This window comes from Hibiscus syriacus, unplaced genomic scaffold (assembly GCF_006381635.1).
Source record: "Hibiscus syriacus cultivar Baekdansim isolate YM2019G1 unplaced genomic scaffold, ASM638163v2 tig00111358_pilon, whole genome shotgun sequence".
In the NCBI taxonomy this organism is placed as follows: Eukaryota; Viridiplantae; Streptophyta; class Magnoliopsida; order Malvales; family Malvaceae; genus Hibiscus; species Hibiscus syriacus.
The window spans coordinates 167,443-190,614 of record NW_024063070.1 but is presented as its reverse complement, the minus strand read 5'-3'; the positions used below and the strand labels follow the sequence as shown (position 1 = coordinate 190,614).

Below are 23,172 nucleotides of genomic sequence, written 5' to 3'. Positions count from 1 at the left end.
CAAAACTGGGGGCGAGCACCACGCGCACCCAACGGTGCGTGAACCGATGAAAAAGGGTCTGGTCGGCGAACGATTACTCCCACGAGCACTCACACACCAATATTGACCCAAATCGACGCACAATCATGCCAAAACAATACGAAAATCAACGAATAACGTCGAACGAAGACTTACACACAACAGATGGATGAAACAACGATACCAACGCGACCCACCGACTGGGTTTTGGTCACACGGAGATGGGGAGTCCGGTGCTTGGGACGATGAGGCGAGCTGACGATCGAGGTGGCTGAAATCAAAGCAAAATCAACGCGACGGGATAGGGGTTTCGATGAACTTTCAACTCTTCGATTCACGACGATTGTGACCGATTTTGATGAGTGGAAGGTTGGGGTTGAGTCATCGAAAGATTCCGGTTCGACTAGTGGCGACGGAGCGCAGTAATGGCGGCCGGATCGGAGCGAATTGCGGAGGAGAAACAGCGACTAGGGTAAATTTAGGGGAATTGGGCTTGATTCCCGAACCAGGGGTTCTGGTTTGGGTTATTTAAGCCTGAACCAAATACATATATATTTTATTAAAATAAAATATAAATAGTGCCTAGCCTAAATGATAAAGTTGTGGGCCCCATACTCGGGGGACATGGGTTCAAACCTCTCTAACCACTCTATCATTTTTTTTTGTTAGATAAGTCATGGGTAAATTATGGGGTTAGTCCTCAAACTTTCTTTCAGCCAAAAATGACCTTGAAATCTTTAAAATTATCCATTTTAGTCCCTTATTTAATTTAAATCAAATAAATGTATTTTAAAATAAAATTTGGGTGTGACAATTCCCCATTCCCCCTGACCCTTTCACCAACTTAGATTTTTCTAAGGGTTTCAATCGATCGGTTTGGTTAACCGACTAAATCGAACTTCTAAAATTTCACTAACTGAATTTTTTTCTCTTTAACCATTAATCATAATGAACAAAATTCCATTAATCAAATTAACTGAAATTTATAAATAATACATATTAAATATTAAATATTAAATATTTTCAATTAATTCGGTTAATTTGGTCGGTTAATATGGTTAAAACTTAAGTTTAAACACTCTAATATAAATATATATATAATATATTATTTTTTAATAATTTTGGTTAATTCGGTTAACCGATCGATTTCGAACCTAATTAATAGATAACTGAAGTTTGAAACAATTATTAATCGTTAAGTGAATGAACCTAAAAATTAACCGATCGATTAACCGAAAAAACTTTGGTTCACTCCGTTAAATCAGTTTTAACCAAAGTTTGAACACCCTTAGATTTGTCAACATTAGGACTGAGCATCTTATCGAGTCGGATTTAAAAAAAATTTTTTGTGTTGACGAATCATAATTTAAACTTCATTTAATTTCTTTTTCAAATTGTTTGATATTTTATATAAATTAATTATAATTATTTATAATATTATGTTATGAATTAGTTTTCATATATCGATTTTCTCTGACCATATAAGATATTCATATATATTTGTGTATATTCTTTTCACATTATAATTTTATTGATTAAATCAAATATAATATAAAATTATAAAATATTTTTATAATATTTTTTTTCGAAGAAAGTATTTTAAGGATAAAATATTGATGGGAGTATAAAGGACTCAAAGAATTGATGAGAAGAAAGGATTTGCAAAAATAATTGCATTCAAAAGACCAAATTAAATAAAGTGCAAAGTTAAGGGATGAAATTAAAATAAAAAATAAATTTATATTTAAAAATATGAATTAAAGTTACATAAATATTATATAGTGGTGGAGGAACATGTGGTTAAAATTTAGTAAAATTGGACATAAAATGAAGGATTAGTAGGAGATATGAGAAATTCACGCAAAATTAAGAGATTAAATTGAAAATTAAAAATTCTGTTATAAAAAATAAGAATTGAAGATAATGATTTAGAAGCATATAATTCAAATTTAATAAAAAATAGACTAAAAATGAACTAGAAAATGAAAAAAAAGGAGAGAAAATATGCAAATTGGAATGAATAAATTCAATAAAAATAAAAAATTATTATTATAAGGAAGAATTGAAAATACATAAGTATTCTTCAATAACTTAGGAATATCTGATTCAAATTTAGTGAAAAACAATTAGCCATAATATGAATGAGAAATTGAAAGAACAAGAAAATCATATAAATTTGAATGATTAAATTAAACAAAAGAATAAAAAATCAAATCGCAATGATGATATAGGAATTTTATAACAATGTAGCTAGGAACATAAAGTTCAAATTTGATAAAAAATAATACTGTTAAAATGAGGGAAATTGAAGGAACAAGAAAATTAAAATCAAATCGCAAAACTATCAAAATACTCAAATAAAATTTTTGATTTTCGATTGACTCAAAATTTTCAAATTCTAATTGGACTCTAACTAAGGGGCTGTTTGTTTACTTCAGAATGAATAAGTGCTAAATGATTCAAATGATGAATGATTTAGAGGCTCTGAATGAATTAGCTCTGAATGTGACATGCTGTTTGTTTACTGCACTGAAGCATTCAGAGGTGCGAAACAAACGCGCTGAAATTCAGTGTTGAATGGTTCCATTAAGAGGTAAACAAACAGCCCCTAAAAAACTGACTCTATAATTTAAATTGAATCAAATAAATAATTTGTTTTTTGAGTTTAATCGAATTTTGTTCCTTAATTTAGGTGGGAACACATCGTAGTTTTGATCTCAAATTTGTTGTAAAGTTACAAATAAATGTTTTCATTTTTGCTTGGCTTGGAGTTTTCAGGAGAATTTTAATGAAATCTTAAATTTTCCCTTTTACGATCAAATATAATATACCATGCATTTGTTGAAAATAAGAGCTCTAGCTTTCAAATAAGGTTTTGAGGCAGTAAGCTCCCAACAGAAACCAACCCATTTCGAGTAAAGAGAAAGAGAACACTCCAACCAAGAAAGGCCAGCCAACCAATACTAACCCTAGGCGGAGCACCACCGTGGAAGGGAGGAACCATCTTATTATTGACAATGTTATCGACCCAATGTCCCTAAAAAGAATTCGAGCAGCCACCGTTAACATGTTCCAGTCCATCGATCCATCGTTGTAGATTCGGTTGTAATAAAAACGTGTAAAGAGAGTAAACTGGAATATAAAGTAATCAACTTGTATATTTTAGCTACTGATCATACACCAATATATATACATGAAATAACGCAAGAACCAACTCCCAACAACTTGAAGCTAAAAGCAACTTCTTGAAACAGACTCTAACCAACTGCTGAGCTGGCAACTAACTAATTTTCACGGCCAATATTCAACATGCTCCCTGCTCTTTCCACATTTCAACTTCTTCAAGAGACACAACCCCCGACTTATCACGAAACATAGCATAGTTTTCCTTGGTCAAGGCTTTGGTCAAGCCATCAGCAACTTGATGATATGAAGGCACATGGTTTACTCTAAGTTGATCGGCAGTAACTTTCTCAAGCACGAAATGAATGTCGAGCTCGTCGTGCTTGGTCTTTGAATGATAAATTGGGTTGGCGCTGATGGCTATTGCACTAGAATTATAACTCTGGATCACTGGCGTAGAACTCAAATCAACTCGCATATCCTTCAGCAAGGCTTTTAATCACATCCGAAGCCATGTCTGTCAAACTCTAGTATTCAACTTCTGTCGTGGACCTTGACATAGTCTTTTGCTTTCTCGAGCTCCACATGACCAGACTTCTTGTCAGATACACACAACCACCTAAGATGGATCGCCTGTCATCTGTATTCCCTCCCAAATCTGCATCAGCAAAAGCAGTTAGCTGGGGAGAATTTGTTCTGGGGTAAAAGGTGATGCCATAATCGAGAGTGTCGTTTAAGTAACGCAATACTCGCTTTGCTGTAACTAGGTGTTGCTCGCAAGGGTTGTGCATAGCCAACTTGTTCACGCTATAGGCTATGTAAGGTCTAGTATGACAGCATACAACACTGAACCAACCAAACTAAGATATTCTTTTGCATTACCCAAAGCCTTGCCTGCATCTTTAGTGAACTTCTGCGAAGCTATCATAGGAGTTGGAGTTGAAGCAGCATTGGTCATACCAGCCTTAGCTAAGAGTTCCATCGCATACTTCTTTTGAATGTTGTACCGAAGAAAAACACAAGGCTTTGATCTGTAACACAATTTATGCTACTGATAAGCTCGAAGATGAGGAAAACAACAACATCCGAAAATCTTCATAAACCCATAGTCAGGCTTCTTGTTTTGTAAAACTTCTAATGGTGACTTTCCCTGCAACACACGAGTTGGTAAACGGTTGATTAAGTGAACAGCAATACACACTACATACGACCAAAACCGAGATGGTAGGGAGGCTTGAGTCATCAACACCATAGCTAACTCAATAATGTGGCGATGTTTTCTTTTCAACCACACCGTTTTGCTCAGACGTGTGAGGACACAACAACCGATAATTGATTCCTATGGATGCCAACATTGACAAAGGCATGTATTCACCACCCCAATTTGTTTGCATTTCTTTAATACTCGCTTCAAATTGATTTTATACGAAGTTATGAACATTTCAAATGCTCGAAGAGTTTTATCTTTACTCTTGAGCAAATAGACTCAACAATGTCTGGTGCAAGCATCAACGAATGAATCATAGTAGCGAAAACCATTCGACATAATATGCATATTACGACATAATATGCACATAATATGCGAAGGACCCTATAATCTGAGAACACAAGTTTAAACAGTTTGTCATACACATTGTAGACTGATACACCAATTTCATTTTTATTAATATGAGAAGGGAAAACTACACCATTTGCTTACAAACTTGTACAAGAGACGCATGAGCAGGGTACCCAAGTCTCATGTGCCAAAGACTATGACTTTCTAGTAGAACTACTCTCACTTATTTCAACGTCATTACAGTTACCATCACGATCTGCAAAACTCTTCTCGACAACAAACTGGTACAACCCCTGCTTTCATGTCCTTGAAATATAACAACTCCAATACCCTCATCTTTCACCAAGCATCTTGCTGCATGAAACTCGAAATACACAGCATTATCTTTAGCAAACTTTGAAATAGATAACAAGTTCTTAATTACTGAAGGCACATGCAATAAATGATTCTATCCAAAGCACGAGATTTGGTAGAAAGCACAACACTATCGGTTTTGCAAATATTTAACCCAAGTCCATTTCCTACACAAGTTTACTTGAACTAGCATAGTCTGAGCTATCGACCATTTTTTATGCGTCCGGAATCACATGATGTGTGGCCTCTGAGTCCACCACCCAGTGATCGAAATTTGACGAGTTAGCACGAGGCAGATTGCACGTATAACACTTTGACTGGTATCAACTAAACTTACATTTGAACTAGAAGAATTGTTTTTAGTAGTAAGAACTCCTGCAAATTCTTGATTGAATCGGTGCCAGCAACGATCCATCGACTGACCAGGTTTCCCAAAAAGCTGGCACTGTATCCTGGCACGTCCATGAAGCACCTATTGCTTCCAAAGAAGAAAATTCATTTCATTCAACACAATGTTGATCTTCTTGTTAAGAAACAATCTTCCACTCCTTGAAGAATAACCGAGCTCCAAACCTTGTCCTATAACATCACCCATCCAAGAACGCCAATGCACGAATCAACACACACAAGAGAACTAGCACTAAAGAAACAAGACCTCAACTGCAACTAATAGATCATAGAAGCAGCGAAACACGAAATGGCTCCAGGAAGAACAACGAAAGATACGATAATAGAAAACGTGTAAAGAATGCAAATTGGAAAAAGGTAATCAACTTGTATATATCAACTACTGAACATACACTAGTATATATACATGAAATAACGCAATAACCAACTTCTAACAACTTGAAGCTAACAACAACTTGAAACAGCTAACCAACTGCTGAGTTGGCAACTAACTATCACAGTTAATATTCAATAGGTTGAGACAATTGCCGACAAACGAGTGAGAGTTGCACGTGAAGAGGTTATAGCTCTTGTGCTCAAAGTGACACACACTCAACCACAATGCATCGTACCATGTGACAGTTAACCCGTGCTCGGAATGCCCGTAATCTTGCTTGCATGTATGCGCGAACATGTTCAGAGGTATTAGAGTATATCAACTTCAGCTTGTAATCTTTATATCTTATAGTTTGTTTTGTTTGTCAGTTTATTGTTATCAGTTAGTTAGCTGATTTGTTAGCAGTAGTTCTTGATTAGTTAGTTAACTTTACATATGTATATAAATCAGTATGTAATCCTTCTTAAAGATACAATAAAAGTTTTTACTCACTTTATAGCTTCTTCAATTGTTATATGGTATCAGAAGTTTGTTGTTTTCCTTCCACGTTTCATCATGCTTGATTCATTAAATGATAGTTTCGACAATGGGGAAAATCCCTATTACTTGCATCAATCTGACAATCCTGGCATGGTATTGGTGAGTCAGTTGCTTTCCAATGATAATTTCCATAGCTGGAAAAGGTCAATGATGCTTGCCTTATCTGCCAAGAACAAGTTTGGATTTGTTGATGGTTCAATCCAAGCTTCAGATCCTTCCATGGTAAACCAATTCAACGCCTGGACAAGAGCCAATAATTTGGTCAATTCTTGGCTTCTCAATTCAGTCTCCAAAGACATTGCTGCAAGTTTGTTGTATCACACGACTGCTACTGAGATGTGGAAAGATTTGGTTGATCGTTTCCAGCAGGCAAATGGACCACGTTTTCACTTAAAGAAACATTTATACGAGCCCGGGCAAGATAAATTGTCTGTAAGCAATTACTATACTCAGTTGAAAATTGTTTGGGATGAATTATGTTCAATTTGACAGTTATGCAGTTGCCTCCAATGTAATTATGGAGGAGTGCAGTGTATGCTTGTCGAACAGCAGTAAGAACAAGTAATTCAATTCATAATGGGGTTAAATGAGTCTTATGCTCATATAAGGGGAAAGATTCTTTTAATGGATCCTCTTCATCCCATTTCAAAAGTTTTTTCTTTGATCGTTCAAGAAGAGGATCAAAGAAATATACAATCTTCTCATCCCATTTCCGAGCCAACCTTTGCTGTTAAGTCTCACCCCGTCACTAATACTCGCAAAAATAGACCTTTGTGTAGCCATTGTAATCTTCTTGGCCATACAAAAGAATGGTGTTACAAACTGATCGGTTATCCACCTGGCTACAATTCCAAGAATTGGTCTTCTTCTCGTGGTAAGAGCTCTCGGGCTATTCATACCAACTCTATTATTTCTCAGCAAAGCTCTCCTGCAGTCACTGAAGCCTTTACTTCTTAGCAATGTCAGCAATTGATTACCATGCTTACTTCCCAGTTACAATCCGCATCATCCCTGGAAATTCTTGCTACCTCGATCAATACTGCCATGTAAGGTAAGATCATTTCATGCATAAATGTTTCTGGTGTTGGAATGTCTGAATACTGGATTTTGGACTCGGGAGCTTCAAGACATATATGTCATTTAAGAAACCATTTTGAATCATTATTTCCTGTAAGGAGCTGCTCAGTCACCTTACCTAACGAATCTGTCATCCCAGTTAGTTTTGCAGGCACAATTTGGTTTTCATCCGATTTTGTTTTACATGATGTGTTGCTTGTTCCAGAATTTCAGTTCAATTTGCTTTCAGTCAGTGCATTGCTCAAATTCTCTGATCTTAATTTGTTGTTTGTAAAACGAACTGCCTAATTCAAGACCTCATCGAGTGATTGGGAAGGGTGAGCTGGTTCAAGGACTTTACTTGTTGCAGATGCCTTCATTCAGATCTAATATTGCTTGTAATAATGTGTCTAGCAGTTTATCTAGTGACTGGCACAACAGATTGGGCCATCCTAGTCTCCATGTCATGCATTTCCTCAAGGATGTTTTGTTTTTAAAGAATGTAAACATGAAAGAACCTTGTCAGGTTTGCCCATTGGCCAAACAACAAAGGTTGCCATTTCTAGTTTCTTCTTCTTATACTACACGATTGTTTGAGTTAGTTCATTGTGATATATGGGGACCTTACAAGCACATAACATATTATGGACAAGCTTCTTTTCTAACCTTGGTTGACGATTTCTCCCTATCTACCTGGGTTTATCTGCTACAACATAAATCTGATGTCAACACCATTATACCTGCTTTCATATCAATGGTTAAGAAACAATTCGAAATTGACATAAAATCATTCAGGTCTGATAATGCTCCTGAGTTAAAATTCACCGAGTTGTTCCCTAACTTGGGTATAATGCATCAGTTTTCATGCGTGGAAACACCACAACAAAATTCTATTGTTGAAAGAAAACATCAACATCTATTGGGTGTTGCTCGTGCTTTGTACTTTCAGTCAAAGGTGCCAATAAAATTCTAGGGTGATTGCTTACTCACTGCAACATTTCTAATAAATAGACTTACATCACTTGCTTTGAACAAAAAAACTCCTTATGAGGTCCTACATGGTCATCTACCAGATTACAACAAGTTTCGAGCATTTGGTTGCCTCTGCTTTGTTTCCACTTTGAAGTCTCAACGGGACAAATTTTCAGCTAGAGCTTTACCTGGGATATTTCTTGGATATCCTTCACGTGTAAAGGGATATCGCGTTTATATGTTGCAAATTTAGAATATTGTTATTTCCAGAAATGTGGTATTCCATGAAGGGTTATTTCCCTTTCAAAATGTTAGATTGTCTGACAATTCTGTTGACATTTTCCAGGATTTTTGCTTGCCAAAGGTTGTAAATGACACATTCAATACTCCACACGTGCATGAAATTTAATAGACTCCTCTTGAACACGCTGATTTTAATGATGGAGCTTCTCTTGGCTCTAATAACTCCACTGATGATACTCTCCTGGGCTCTACTGATTCAGATAACAATGCCTTTCTTGAGCATACTGAATCACACGTGGATGTTGCTTCAGAACCCACTGTCTCGACTGATGAAATTCCAATACCAGTTCGACGCTCCTCTTGTACTATTCAGAAACCTTCATACCTTCAGAATTATCATTGCAATAATGCTTCCTCAAAGTGTTTATATCCCATCAAAAGTTTTGTTTCTTCTTCAAAACTTTCCACCAAGTAAGGAGCATTTGTTGCCAATATTTCGACTATTGATGAGCCCTCTTATTATCATCAAGCTGTCAAGTCTTCCACTTGGAGAAATGCTATGTGTGATGAACTTCGAGCCATGGAAGAGCTTGGAACATGGACCATTGTTCCGTTACCCACTGGAAAGAGTGTTGTTGATTGCAAATGGGTCTATCGAGTAAAGTATAATGCTGATGACTCGATTGACCGGTGTAAAGTCAGACTGGTTGCTAAGGGCTTCACACAAATTGAAGGCATTGATTACATGGACACGTTTTCACCTGATGCCAAAATGACCTCATTTCGAGTCCTTCTTTCTCTTGCAGAAGCATGCAACTGGCACTTGTTACAATTAAATGTAAACAATGCCTTTCTAAATGGCACATTAGATGAGGAAGTTTATATGAAACTACCTCTCGGATACAAATATGAATACAAAGGGTCTAATATGGTTTGCAAGCTTCACAAGTCTATTTACGGTTTGAAGCAAGCATCCAGACAGTGGTTCACTACATTCTCAAACGTTGTTATTCAACTTGGTTTTCAGCAATCTCCATTTGAACATTCTTTATTCACAAGGGGCTGTGGCAGTGGATTCATTGCTCTTCTCGTCATGTAGATGACATAGTTTTGGCTGGGGAAAATCTACAAGATCTACATGAAATACATAGTATTTTACAAAAGCATTTCAAACTAAAGGAGTTGGGGCCCCTGCGTTATTTCCTAGGCTTTGAAATTGTTAGGAATAACACTGAAATCATTCTATCCCAGAGGAAATATGCATTACAATTACTAGCAGATACTAGATGCTTGGGTACCAAGCCAGCCGAATCGCCAATGCTTTTTTCCTCGAAGGTAAGTGCAAATGAAGGAGAATTACTTCCTGATCCCCAGAAGTATCGTCGATTAATAGGCCGTTTGTTGTATTTGACTAATACTAGGCCAAATGTCATTCATACTGTCCATTTGCTAAGCCAGTTTGTTTCTTCACCTCGCCTCCCTCATATGATTGCAATAAAGCATCTTCTGGCATATGTTAAAAGTTCTCCTAGTCTTGGTTTGTTTTTCCCAGTTCAATCCACCAATCACTTGAGCATATTTGTTGAATCGGACTATAGTTCCTGTCCTGATACAAGACGGTCCACAACTGGGTTTTGTGCTTTTTTTGGTAACAGTTTGGTGTCCTGGAAATCAAAGAAACAAGCTGTTGTTAGCCGATCTTCTTACGAGGCTGAATATCAAGCTATGGCCATGGCTACGTGTGAATTAGTTTGGCTCGTTTCTTTGCTCTCTTCTTTTCATGTGGATGTTGGTTTTGCAAGATTATATTGCGATAATCAGGCTGCAATCAACCTTGCAACTAATCAAGTGTTTCATTAGAACAAAGCATATAGAAGTTGATTGTCATTTTGTACGAGACAAGGTGAAAGAGGGTTTTTTTGAAGTTGTTTCACGTCCGTTCCTCAGACCAGTTGGCTGACATTTTCACCAAAACACTTCGGCCTCCTGTATATCGAGATTTCATTACCAAGCTGGGTCTCTTTAATATACATGCACATCCAGCTTGAGGGGGGGTATTAGAGTATATCAACTTCAGCTTGTAATCTTTATAGCTTATAGTTTGTTTTTTTAGTCAGTTTATTGTTAGCAGTTAGTTAGCTGATTTGCTAGCATTAGTTCTTGATTAGTTAGTTAACTTTACATTTGTATATAAACCAGTATGTAATCCTTCTTAAAGATACAAGAAAAGTTTTTACTCACTTTATAGCTTCTTCAATTGTTATAAGAGGAAAGCGACACTGATTCAACGATACAAGAAGTTAAATTATTAACTCGCACAAGTATAGGAGGGTAAAGAGAAATGCATCATTGCTCCCAATGTAAGGGTTATAACTATGCCTTGGTGTGCACAAAACTATACCTTTTCTCTATCGATTCGAAGATATCGAGCCATTGCACCAAAAGCAAATTCATTGATATTCACGAAATTCGATCCGGAAAAATCGAGATTCACTCCGTCCTCCCGGCAAATGCCAAGATGTCCAATGAAGGGTGCCAACCATGAGACGAGGTAGTGGAGTCCAAACCAGACAGCAAGGAAACTTCCCATTCTTCGAATCAACTTCATTTAGTGGCCATTAATGTTCGTGCTGAATTTTAGAAGTAGAACTCATAAGTTCAGCATCATAATCCTGTTTTAAATCTATTATCAGAAGTCTACCGAGCGACCAACGGATGTTGCAGCTCTTGGTGGTGAACTATCACCATTTGAAACAGCACACTCAAAAGAAAACAGCAATAATCTACTCACACAGATGATAGTATCATTCTACAAAAAGGAAGAATGTTCGTGTGAATTTGAAGTCCTAAATGAAGGTTCATTCAATTCCTAAATTCTAAAACCCTTTCTTTAAAATGATCTCCAGTTTTCTGGTAAATTATCAAAGAGCAAAAAGGGGGGAAATTTTACAGGTAACATATCAATATCTGCAGTTACACAAATAATATAATCTACTTACTAGCACGCATACAATTTCCGGTGTAATGAGATCCTGTTTCTTCAGTCAAACGAATCAAATTAAACACTAAATGCTCCAGTTTTGTTATGGGAAATCAGCAAAAATAGATCTTTATCACTACCGTTTTCAAAACCTGACAGCCATGAATTCAAACAACTCAGGAACACTAATCAAATTCCCACATGTTCTGATTAACTTTTCAGCCAAAACAAGGAAAACCCAGAAAAAAGCATCATGATACATTAAAACAAAACAAGATCTTTAACTCCATGTAATGCAATATTCAATCAATAAAATTTTTTTGTAAAATTTGGAGCAATAATGAAAGCTGTTAGTTTCACTAAACTGCACATTATTGCTTGGAAAGCACCAAAACGAAGAAGGGCAAAGCAAAGATTTTAAGAGAAAGGAGGGTATAGGTTTAAGGTTTTATTTGGTTTTGATTGTTGTTGGACCTCACTGGCGGAGCTAGGCTATAAGCCCAAAAATTTCGGAAAATTTTGTTTACATACATACATACAATATAATTTATAGTTTATATATATACATATATTCTTTTATTTAAACTATATAAACTATATAATTTATATATATATATAATTTATAGTTTATATTAATAAACTATATAATTTATACATATATATAATTTATAATTATACATAATATATAAATAGAAGCTGTATATATTTAAATATAATTCATATATAATTTATATATAAATTATATAATTTATATTAATAAACTATATAGTTTATATAGAGTTCAATAGTTCATATATAAACTATATAGTTTATACATGGTATATCTAGTTTATACATAATATATGTATAGTTTATATATAATAATATAAATATAAACTATATAGTTTATTATATATATATATACACTTATACTTTATATGTATATATACTTTATATACTTTATATTATATACTTATATACTTTAGTCTTTATAGTTATATTTTATATACTTTATATTTAATTATTATATATTTTATATTATATACTTTATATTATATGCTTATATACTTTAGTCTTTATAATTGTACTATATGCAGAGATTTTTAATGCAAGAATTTATTTTCATGAATTACTTCCCATTACATACGCGCATATGAAAAATGCATATGAAGACTGTTCAACTATGTATTTATTTATTTATACATGCATTGCATTTTATCTCCATTTTTAATTTTCTGACTGCCAGAGGTCTTTCACGGAAGCTGCTCTCAAACTGGCGTTGGGGGCAGCCTATTACCTTACCTCCCCTTACCCCATTACATATGGGAATAAGGTTTTGATGTTGTTGTAATTGTACTATATATATAATACTTATACTTTATATTATTATATATGTATATAGTTATATATATATATATATACTTATATACTTTATATTTAAACTATATAAACTATATAATTTGTACATAGTATATATATTTATAATTATACATATATAAATATAACCGTGTATATATTTAAAAATAATTCATATATAATAATCATATAAACTATATGATGTATATTAATAAACTATATAGTTTATATAGTTCAATAGTTCATATATAAATTCTATAAATTCTATAATTTATATATGTTATATAGTTATATATATATACATAGTTATATATATATATAATAATATAATATAAACTATAATATATATATATAAATATATAGTTATATATACTATATAGTTTATAATATATTTATATATATAATATAATAAATATAAACTATAATATATATATATATATATATATTTATAATTGTTTCAATTTTTCTCAACTTTTGAAATGAATACAATTTAATCCATTTTACAGATTTTCTTCATATTTTACAATTATTTTGATTTGATCCTTTTGTGTTGTTTAATTTATTTAAAATTTTATTTGTAATTTTATATTTGTTCAATTTAGTCCTTAAAATTATATTTGCATATGAAATTTACTCATACTTATTACTTATTTATATTTTTTAATTGGCCCATAACTTTTTAAATGGGTATAATTTAGTAATTTTTATATTAATTTCAACCTCACATTTTAAAATTATTTTGATTTGGTCCCTCATCAATACGTGTTGTTTAATTTATTTAAATTTTTACTTGTAATTTCATATTTGTTCAATTTAGTCCTTAATTTTATATTTTTCATAAAATTGATCCATGATTATTTACATTCTTAACAATTTACTCTAAATCATATACAATTACAAATTGCAATTCAACGTTTGCGAAAGATGAAAATAACTAATCCAAAAATAAAAAATGACCCGATTTGAACTCAATCCGTATATTGTAAAGATTCGATCTGAATTTTATCTACCAATGGTGTCTCCTGGTCTGAACGAGATCCACCTGAAGTCCATCAGAACCCGAACTGTACCTGGTGTCAAATCAACCTGAAAATTACCCGACCTGATTTGACTTGGACCCGACCTGATCTGAATCAAAGCATTAAATTTACCTGACTTGACCTGTATCCGATTTTACCCGACCTGACAGGATCCGACTGAAACCTGAACTATTACCCGATTTTACATCCCTATTGTAACTAGTATTATAGAGTGATTACTAGTAGAAACATGCACTAACATCCACTCAAGCCATTCATAACACTTCACATAATTCAATTGCACCGTCCACTTCATATTTAAACCCTCCCAGACTTTTGTTGCCAAACGACAGTCACAAATAACATGGGCTGCTGATTCCACCACATTAAAACAAATAGGACAAAACTTATCAGTAACCAGTCTTTTAATGAACAAATTTTGCTTTCTAGGAACATAATTTAAGGCAAACCTCCAAACTTGGATCTTAACTTTATGTTGACAAGGCCCTACCCAAATTTTGCTAAAAATTCCATTATTCGACTGCTCACTACCCCATTCTTGAAGTAACAAACGATATCCGTTGCGAACACTACACTGACTCATTTTCTCCCCACTCCAAACTCTTGTTTCTTCTTGAGGGAAATATGATAGAGGGTTTCCCAAAATTTGTTCTGCCTCTTCTTGTACAAAATTTGGAATAACAATATCTTTCTTCCATTTGCGTACACTTTCATCAATAAGACCCGAGACTTTCTTCCATTTGCGTACACTTTCATCAATAAGACCCGAGACGCTAATCAAAGCGTCCACTCGTGGTGAGATAACCATGATTGGTCTGTTACCAGGGAGCCAATAGTCATTCCAAATAGATATGGAAAAGCTCGTTCCCACCTTCCATCTTAAGTCGGATTCCAACAAACCTCGAGCACTCCATATACTTCACCAGATATAAGAAGATTGACTGCCTAGCCGAGAGTTGAGAAAATACCCCTGTGGAAAATACTTTGCTCGAAGGACTCTACTAACTAACGAGGCCGAATTAGTAAGGAGTCTCCAACCTTGCTTCCCCAATAAAGCAACATTGACTTTGCTAAGTCTCGGAAGCCCAAACCCCCTGAATCTTTTAGAAAACACAAAGTTTTCCATGAACACCAGTGAATGCCCCTTTTCTGTTCTTATTTCTGCCACAAAAATCTAGCCATAACACATTCGAGCTCCGAACACAAACTTTTAGGTAGCAGAAAAATGTTCATTGTAAAGAGTGGGATGACCTGAAGAACTGACTTGATAAAGACTTCCTTCCTCCTTGAGACAAAGTGCGTACGCAGCAGTTATGAATTCGTGCTGAAAATTTACTCTTGAGATGAGCGAAAACCCCTCTTTTATTCCTCTCGACAATCGTTGGAAGTCCTAAATATCTCTTCGGCTAGATGTGCTCTCATATACTAAAATACGCCGGACATCCTCGCGATTTTCGTTGGTAACATTCAGCTGAAAAACAATCTGGATTTGTCAAAATTTATGACTTGTCCTGATCATCCACCGTATAGACCAAGAAGCTATTTGAGATGAAGAGCAACCGAAGCGGAAGCTTCCTTGAAAATCAAATTGTCGTCCGCAAAGAGCAAGTAGGTAATCATAGGTGCATAACGGTTTATTCGAACACCCTTCAACTCTCCTGAACTCATTGTTTTGCGAAGAAGAGAAAACAAACCTTTGCTGCAAATTAGAAACAAATACGGGCTCAGAGGGTCGCCCTGAGGTAACCTCTCTATGGAATAAAGCTCAGGCCTATCACACCATTCACAATAACTGAATATGATACTGTGCATACACACCTTTTTATCACATCGATCCATCCTGATTAGAACCCCATTCACATCATAATATCCCAGACAAAATCCCACTCAACCCGATTATAAGCCTTGCTCATGTCAAGCTTCAAAGCAAAAATAGCCACATCGCCCTTCCCCTTACGGACAAACAACTGCAACATCTCATAGGCATTAAAAAGAACGTTACACAAGCTGATAGGTCTAAAAGGACAGTCTTGTGAGGAGATCAATTTTCGGGATCAAAGTAATATGAGTATGATTTACCTCCCTCATATCATAGATTCCATGAAGAAGACCAATGATTTAATCAACAACCTCTAACCCCACAACATGTCAGAATCTTTGATAAAATAGAGCACATAATTCATCTTCTCCCGATGCTTTAAGAGGATACATATCATTCAAAGGCTTACGAACCTCCTCTCTCGTGAATTCTATAGCCAAATCAGAGTTGATGTCCTGAGAGACACACGAGTTTATCCCTTCGAAAATTCTATCATCAGCCCGGGAGGAATTAGACGTGAATAGATCCTGAAAATAATGGCGGGCCACACTCTCTATACCTACCTCATCATCAACTCAAGAGCCATCATCAGCCTCAACGAAATGAACCCGGTTCCTTCGTTTGTGTTAAGAGGCATAACGATGGAAGAAAGTAGTGTTGTTATCTCCATTTTATAGAACTCTGCTTTGTCATATTCTAGATTTAACTAAAATCATGTATTTGTAATATCCCCCAACGTATCATCAGTGGGGCACGCTCAATTAAGTCTGTTGGGATTGATGAAGCCTAAATTGATCAACTGAATAATTTGCCAAGAGGGGGTGAATTGACTTTTTGTGTTTAGCGAGTAAGGAGTATAAAGATGAAACAATTTGCACAAGGATTTATAGTGGTTCGACTTCTCAACCAAGTATACATCCACTACCTAAGCTCATCACTTAAGATTTTCTAACAATTCCATTAATTTGTTCTTTTTTTTTTCAGGACAAAGAGATAACCTTTACAACTACCTAGCTTTTCAAAGGCTAAGCTAGAACCAATCCCCTTTACAAAAGGAATAAATATGTAAACAAGCAACCCTCTTAAAGGAAGGTGTTTACAAGATTTAAGCTCACAAGAAAACAATTAAAAGATTTGCAATGAGCTCAAAAACATATGTACAAGAGAAAAGAAAATATAAAGAGTGAAAGAGCTGTACTCTTGATCTTAATTGCTTGGATAGGTGTTGTCCAACATTCTTCAAGTGTCCATAACTTGTTTTTATATGTTGGAATAAGTTTGTGGGTGTTTCTAGTTGTTGGGGATGTTTTGGAGCTGTTGGAGATTAATTTTCTAAACAATAAAACTACCCAGAACTGAGAGTATCAGTACTCCTTTAATGAATATCGGTACTACCTTTGTAATATTTAAATAAATTAGTCATTGAAGACCGTTGGGCTTGACCAGTATTGATACTATGCTTCATGGTATCGATAACATTGTGTAAAGTTGTATCGGTACCCCTTCAGTATCGGTACCTATTTTGCATTTTGGAATTTGAGCAATTTGGAAAACAAATGGTAGTATCGATAATACCTAGAGACTATCAATACTTCTCTTACCTTTAGTATCGGTATCACATGAATAATATCAATATTGTTCATGTAGTATCGATACTGTTAGAACAGTATCAGTACTACATACCCATAAAACTGTTTTGTGCTCAAATTCTAGTTTAATGGACTTTGAATTATTTTTGAAAACTTTGAAAAAATTCAATCAAGTCTAAAAAACATTTTGCCTTATTTTGTTATTGCAAAAGATTATAAAACATAGTTCAACAATCTCACTCTTTTTGATATAACAAAACATTTGAAAAAATTATTTTGGCAAAACTCCCCTTAATAAATTTTTTCATGAAAAAGATAAATATTTGAAAAATATTAAAGCTCCCCGTTTTTCATTCTTGAAATTGAATTTTTCAAACTCATAATTCTTCCTCTTTTTGTTATATAAAAAATAATTCACATTTTAAAGTTAAAAAATAACAATGGAGAGTAAGTGGTAAATTTTAGCATAAAATCATTTGAAAAATCAAAGCTCCCCCTCAATAAAAGCATTACAAACAAAAATTTGACTTTAAAAGCTTGATAATAAAAAAAAAATGAATTTCAACAATGATGAACAAACATGTTAGTAGAACATGAAATTCAATATATCCAAGTCTAATATACTTTATGCAATACCAATTGTTGTATTTAAGTGCATGTGCATAAAGCTATCCAAAAATGTTATGCATTTGAAAAACTGATATCAATTGTTAGAGAGATATCATTTGTAATAAATCACATGCATAAACATTTAAATTAAGGTCAAACATTAAAATTTGTGAAAACAAAGTATTAAAACCAATTTTGACCAAAATTCATTATGATGAACAAACATTTATGAAAAATCATTAAAACTTTAGAAAATGTTCATCACAACACTTTTTAACATACATGAGATATAAAACATAAAATTATTGAAAAATCAAAACTCATGCATGCTTAAACTAAATGAGCAACCAATTATGCAAGATAATCAAAATAAGCTTAGAGGTTACCCATTCTATATCAAGTGTGGCTAGAGCATTTGAATATCTTCACTTTCATCACCATTGCTCCCACACACGTACAAGATACATTTATGAGGATTTTGGTATCCAAATTGCTATCACTACAGCAAAATAGGTATTTTGCGGCTTTTTTTACCTATAGTGGCGTTTTTAAGCGCCGCTAAAAACACATGCGGCGTTATAAAAAACGCCGCAAAAAGTGCCGCTGAAAATAGCGCCGCAATAGGTGTTGTTATTTAGCGGCGTTTGTACCACAGTAGGTGTTGAGATTTAGCGGCGTTTTACTTACGAACGCCGCAGTAGGTGTTGATATTTTGTGGCATTTTTCGACAAACGCGGTAGTAGATTTTTAGATTTAGCGGCGTTTGTATCGAAAACGACGCAATAAGAGTTGAGAATTAGCGGCGTTTATAGTATAAAAACGCCGCTAAATGTATGGTATATTGCGGCGTTTAGCGGCGTTTCTAGTATACAAATGCCGCTAAATGTATGGTATATTGCGGCATTTTTTAACAAATGCCGCTAAATAACACATAATTTAACAATTCTAGAAATAATGCTTGATTACCCCAAATCTGTTTTTTTTAACCTGTTCCATTATCCAACAAACAAAACATCAATAACATCAAACTCTATATCCATAACAAACAACATCAAATCTAATATAATAAATAAAAGTTTTCATTAACGTAATATAAGTTCAGTTAAACAAGGTTCAGTAACATTAACAGAATACCCATAACATAAATGAGACTACGATGGTGGATTCTGAGGTTGCGTTTTCTGTATCATTAGCATCATATCACTGAGTCGTTTTTCAAATTCTTCACATCTCTGCTGATATGCTGCTTCTCTCTGTACTGCCTCTGCTTCTTTGTCTACTTCCGCTGCTGCTCTAGCTGCTTCTGTTGCTGCTCTCTCTGCTTCCCTTGCTTTATTTTCCGCTTTCAAGTTAGCCATTTGTTGATCCATCTCAGCCAATTTTTCTTTTAAATGACTAACTTCGTGGTGGGAAGATCGAGACTGTGATGACATGTATTGTGATGAGCTGGATCCAAAATATTTGGTGGGAGTAACGAATGATCCTTGACAGCGCACCTGACATATCTTTCAAGACCCAAAACGTCATTAATAGCTTGATTTTCAATGTCATCATCATTGACAAGACCTTGACTCGAAGCAGTAGCATGATGCTCTGCCTTTTCTCCCTCAAATATTCCTAATAATAAAGTGAATAATTAATTAAAATAAAAAATTTCATGGTACAAATATAAATAAAGTCAGGTAAATTTAAAACATATACCCAATAAACATACCATAATTTCTGCAGCGTCAACAGTCATAGGAGTGCCATCATTCTTATTATGTGTCATGTCGAAGAGTTGGATTCGACCAACTTTAGAACCGGATGTATTTTCCTATGTACCATAATATAATTACTATGAGTTAGTATGTACATGAAATACAAAAAACTATTTCAATAATCTATAATACGTCCTCATGAGCTATACAAGCAAAACTCTTTGATCCAACCATGTGCGTAAACTTTTGTTGTTGTCTGCTAGCAACACCAACATGCTCTCGGTCCTACAATGTCAAACAATCACTTTAATGATGATTTAAAATTCGTTACAATTATTTCTGAAAAATACATCATACCTGTCCTTTTTTTGAACTCCAAAATCTGACTACATCTTCCCATTGGTACCTGAGCATTCTTGGTGGGACTGTTTGCAACTACTCTTAAAGGCTGAGATCATTCTTGAAGTATTTCTTCTTTAAGGAGCTCTTGTGGTCCCTCTATCTCTTCCCTAACGCTTGCTTCACATAATCGCTAGAGACCTCTAAAGAAAATTTCTCCTATACAACAAATAAGTGTGCACCGTAAGTATAAATTAGTATTGAATTTCTATAGAGTATATATTATAATGACATTATTACCTTAACAAAATCCAATACTTGATTTTTGTTACTATTAGGCATTTCATGCCATGACTCGTAATTGATCAGTAACAGATTCGCATTACGTCCAACTATGCCTAAGTAACCTACTAGAAGACGTGATTATGGGCCAATAGGTTGACCGACATCATTTCTTGAAACTTTGACATGATGCCCATGAGGAAGTTGGTATAATTCCTTCAAAGTTGCACGTCCTCGAGTCTTGCGCGTTCCAGCATTTTTAACTATATAATAAATTATTAAATGCCAATTTTGAAAATGAACAAAGTAGTAAATATGTGCTTCGAAGATTACTTTGAATTTCTACTTCTTCTTCAACAGTTTCAGGAACTTCAAAAGACTCAGGTGCATTCGATTCCTTGTTATTTCTTTCTTCATGGTTTTCAGAAGCTCGAACAACCCGCAAATCAATTATTTTTCTCCTCGGCATGATATTTATAATAAAAAACACAAAAATAAAAAAATGAATTAATTAATGAATATATTGAAAGACAACATGTTAAAGGTTATAACATTATAAATAAATAAATGAAGATATAAAATCATACAAAAGTCTTATGTAATGTCAGTTGTCATAAATATCTTCATCAACGTCCTCCCGAACCCATTAAAATTGTGTTGTATTAATGATAGTTTCATCTAAGTTTTGTGGTAGTAGAGGTAAACATTCTGATCTTGTTTTAATGTCATCTCTACTTCCATCCCCGATGTCTATCAAGTCTCTGGGAGTATTTGGAAGCACAACATACCAACCGTCATCCATTGGACCATGACAATAAAATACTTGTTTCACTTGAGAAGAAAATACATATGGTTCATCCATCAAACGTTGACCCGTGTGAATTAATCGAGAGAAATTCACCATTGTAAACCCGAATTTATCTCTTTTTATACATCTGTTTACATCAACCCAGTCATACCGAAACATCACAACCTTTCGTTTTCCATAATAATCTAACTCAATAATGTCCGTAAGATTTCCATAATAATCGACCTCTCCCTCATGCGGATTATTGTCCCTTACAGTAGCATAACTTGTAGTTGACGAAGTAACTACGACTCCACAATTTTGAGTCCTCCTTAACCTTTCACAAGATTTTGTGTGGAACCTAAACCCATTAATGAGGAAGGCATTATATCTTTTAGCTATTCTATTTGGACCTTGAGAAAGCCATTTAACTTCATCACTAACTTCTCTCCCACTCCAAACCTATTACACATGAATGGTGAATTAATTATCATTGATGACGATATAAAAAGCAAGACATATATAATTTATAAGTGTTCCTTAAGATTTAGTTGTTTACCATCTGACCTAACCATTCATGAAAAGTTTCTGTGAATAACTTATGTAGCTTTCGCTGATTTAATCTTCGGGAGCGTTCTCGAGATATCAATACTTCTTTAAACTCACTATAAAGAATATTATGTCGTTAAAAATTGATAAATATAAAAGATAAAAAGATTTCATTAGGATTGGGTCCGAAAGACATACGAGCAAAAGGGATCTATTGAATCGTGATGGAAAAGAACATATCGATGTGCTTGTACCCAAGACGTGTCATCTAAGTGTGCAATTTCAACTTTCTCTAATGGTTGACCATAACTTCCAAACAAATAATGTTGAGGTAAGTCATCAGGACTTAAGACATCATTTCGATTTGGTCTATTCCATCTTGTTTCAACATCTTCCAAATATCTAGAGCAAAATGTCATGCATTCCTCTGCCAAATACCCTTCAGCAATTGATTCTTCCGGATAACGCTTATTACGACAATAAGACTTCAACTTGCCCAAGAACCTATACACAAAACAACACATTACGTAAATACATTTGAGTGAGAGGTATAATCAGTAGTAATTTGAAACGTGTAATTCAATTAACACCTCTCTATAGGGTATATCCATTGGTAGAAAACTGGACCACCAACTCTTGCTTCGTGAGGAAGATGAATTAGCAGATGCACCATAATTGTGAAGAATGAAGGCGAAAATATCTTCTCCAAATTGCATAAAGTCAAGGCGACTCGATCTTGTAGTTTATCAAGTTCTTCAACCAGTAGAACTTTCCCACAGATGGCTTTCATTATATTAGAAAGTTCAATGATACAAGACGTCACCTTACTCGACATGCAACCACGAACAGCTACTGGCAATAAATCTTGCATTAATATGTGATAATCATGTGACTCTAAACCATAAATCATGTGATAATCTGTGACCTTATATCATTCAACACCATGCAAAACACTTCTTTTTCTTTCTTCGAAAGAGAAAAAATAGAAGGAGGCAAAAATTTCTTCCATTTGGACTTAATTACGGATGAAGATCATGCCGAATTCCTATGTCCACTAAGTCAAGTTGACTCTTAAGATTATCTTTAGATTTTCTACCATCATTCAGAATGGTCCCGATAATATTCTTACAAACATTCTTCTCAATATGCATTACATCAAGATTATGTCTTAAAATCTACTTTTTCCAATAAGGCAACTCGAAGAATATACTCCTCTTTTTTCCACAAGTCAACCTCATTTGGATCATCCTCTTCATCAGACTCATCATCAGTTTGTTCATCAACTTCAACCTCTTCATGGACTTGCTTTGCCTTTTTCTTTGATCGTGTACTACTTGGTTGATTCATCTTTCCATAAGTAAAATTGATTTTTTCAACATTCTGAATATTTGACCGGTTGTTTGGTCAGGAGCATTTCGAAACTCTTCATCACCATAAAACATATTCTTTTGACTTCTAAATCTATGATTATCAGGTAACCACCGACGATGTCCCA

General features: G+C 34.5%; 1 pseudogene; it reads right to left on the bottom strand.

Annotated features, from left to right (window-relative positions):
• Positions 1-2,859: 2,859 nt before the first annotated feature.
• Positions 2,860-14,811, bottom strand: LOC120159355 (annotated as a pseudogene).
• Positions 14,812-23,172: the final 8,361 nt, after the last annotated feature.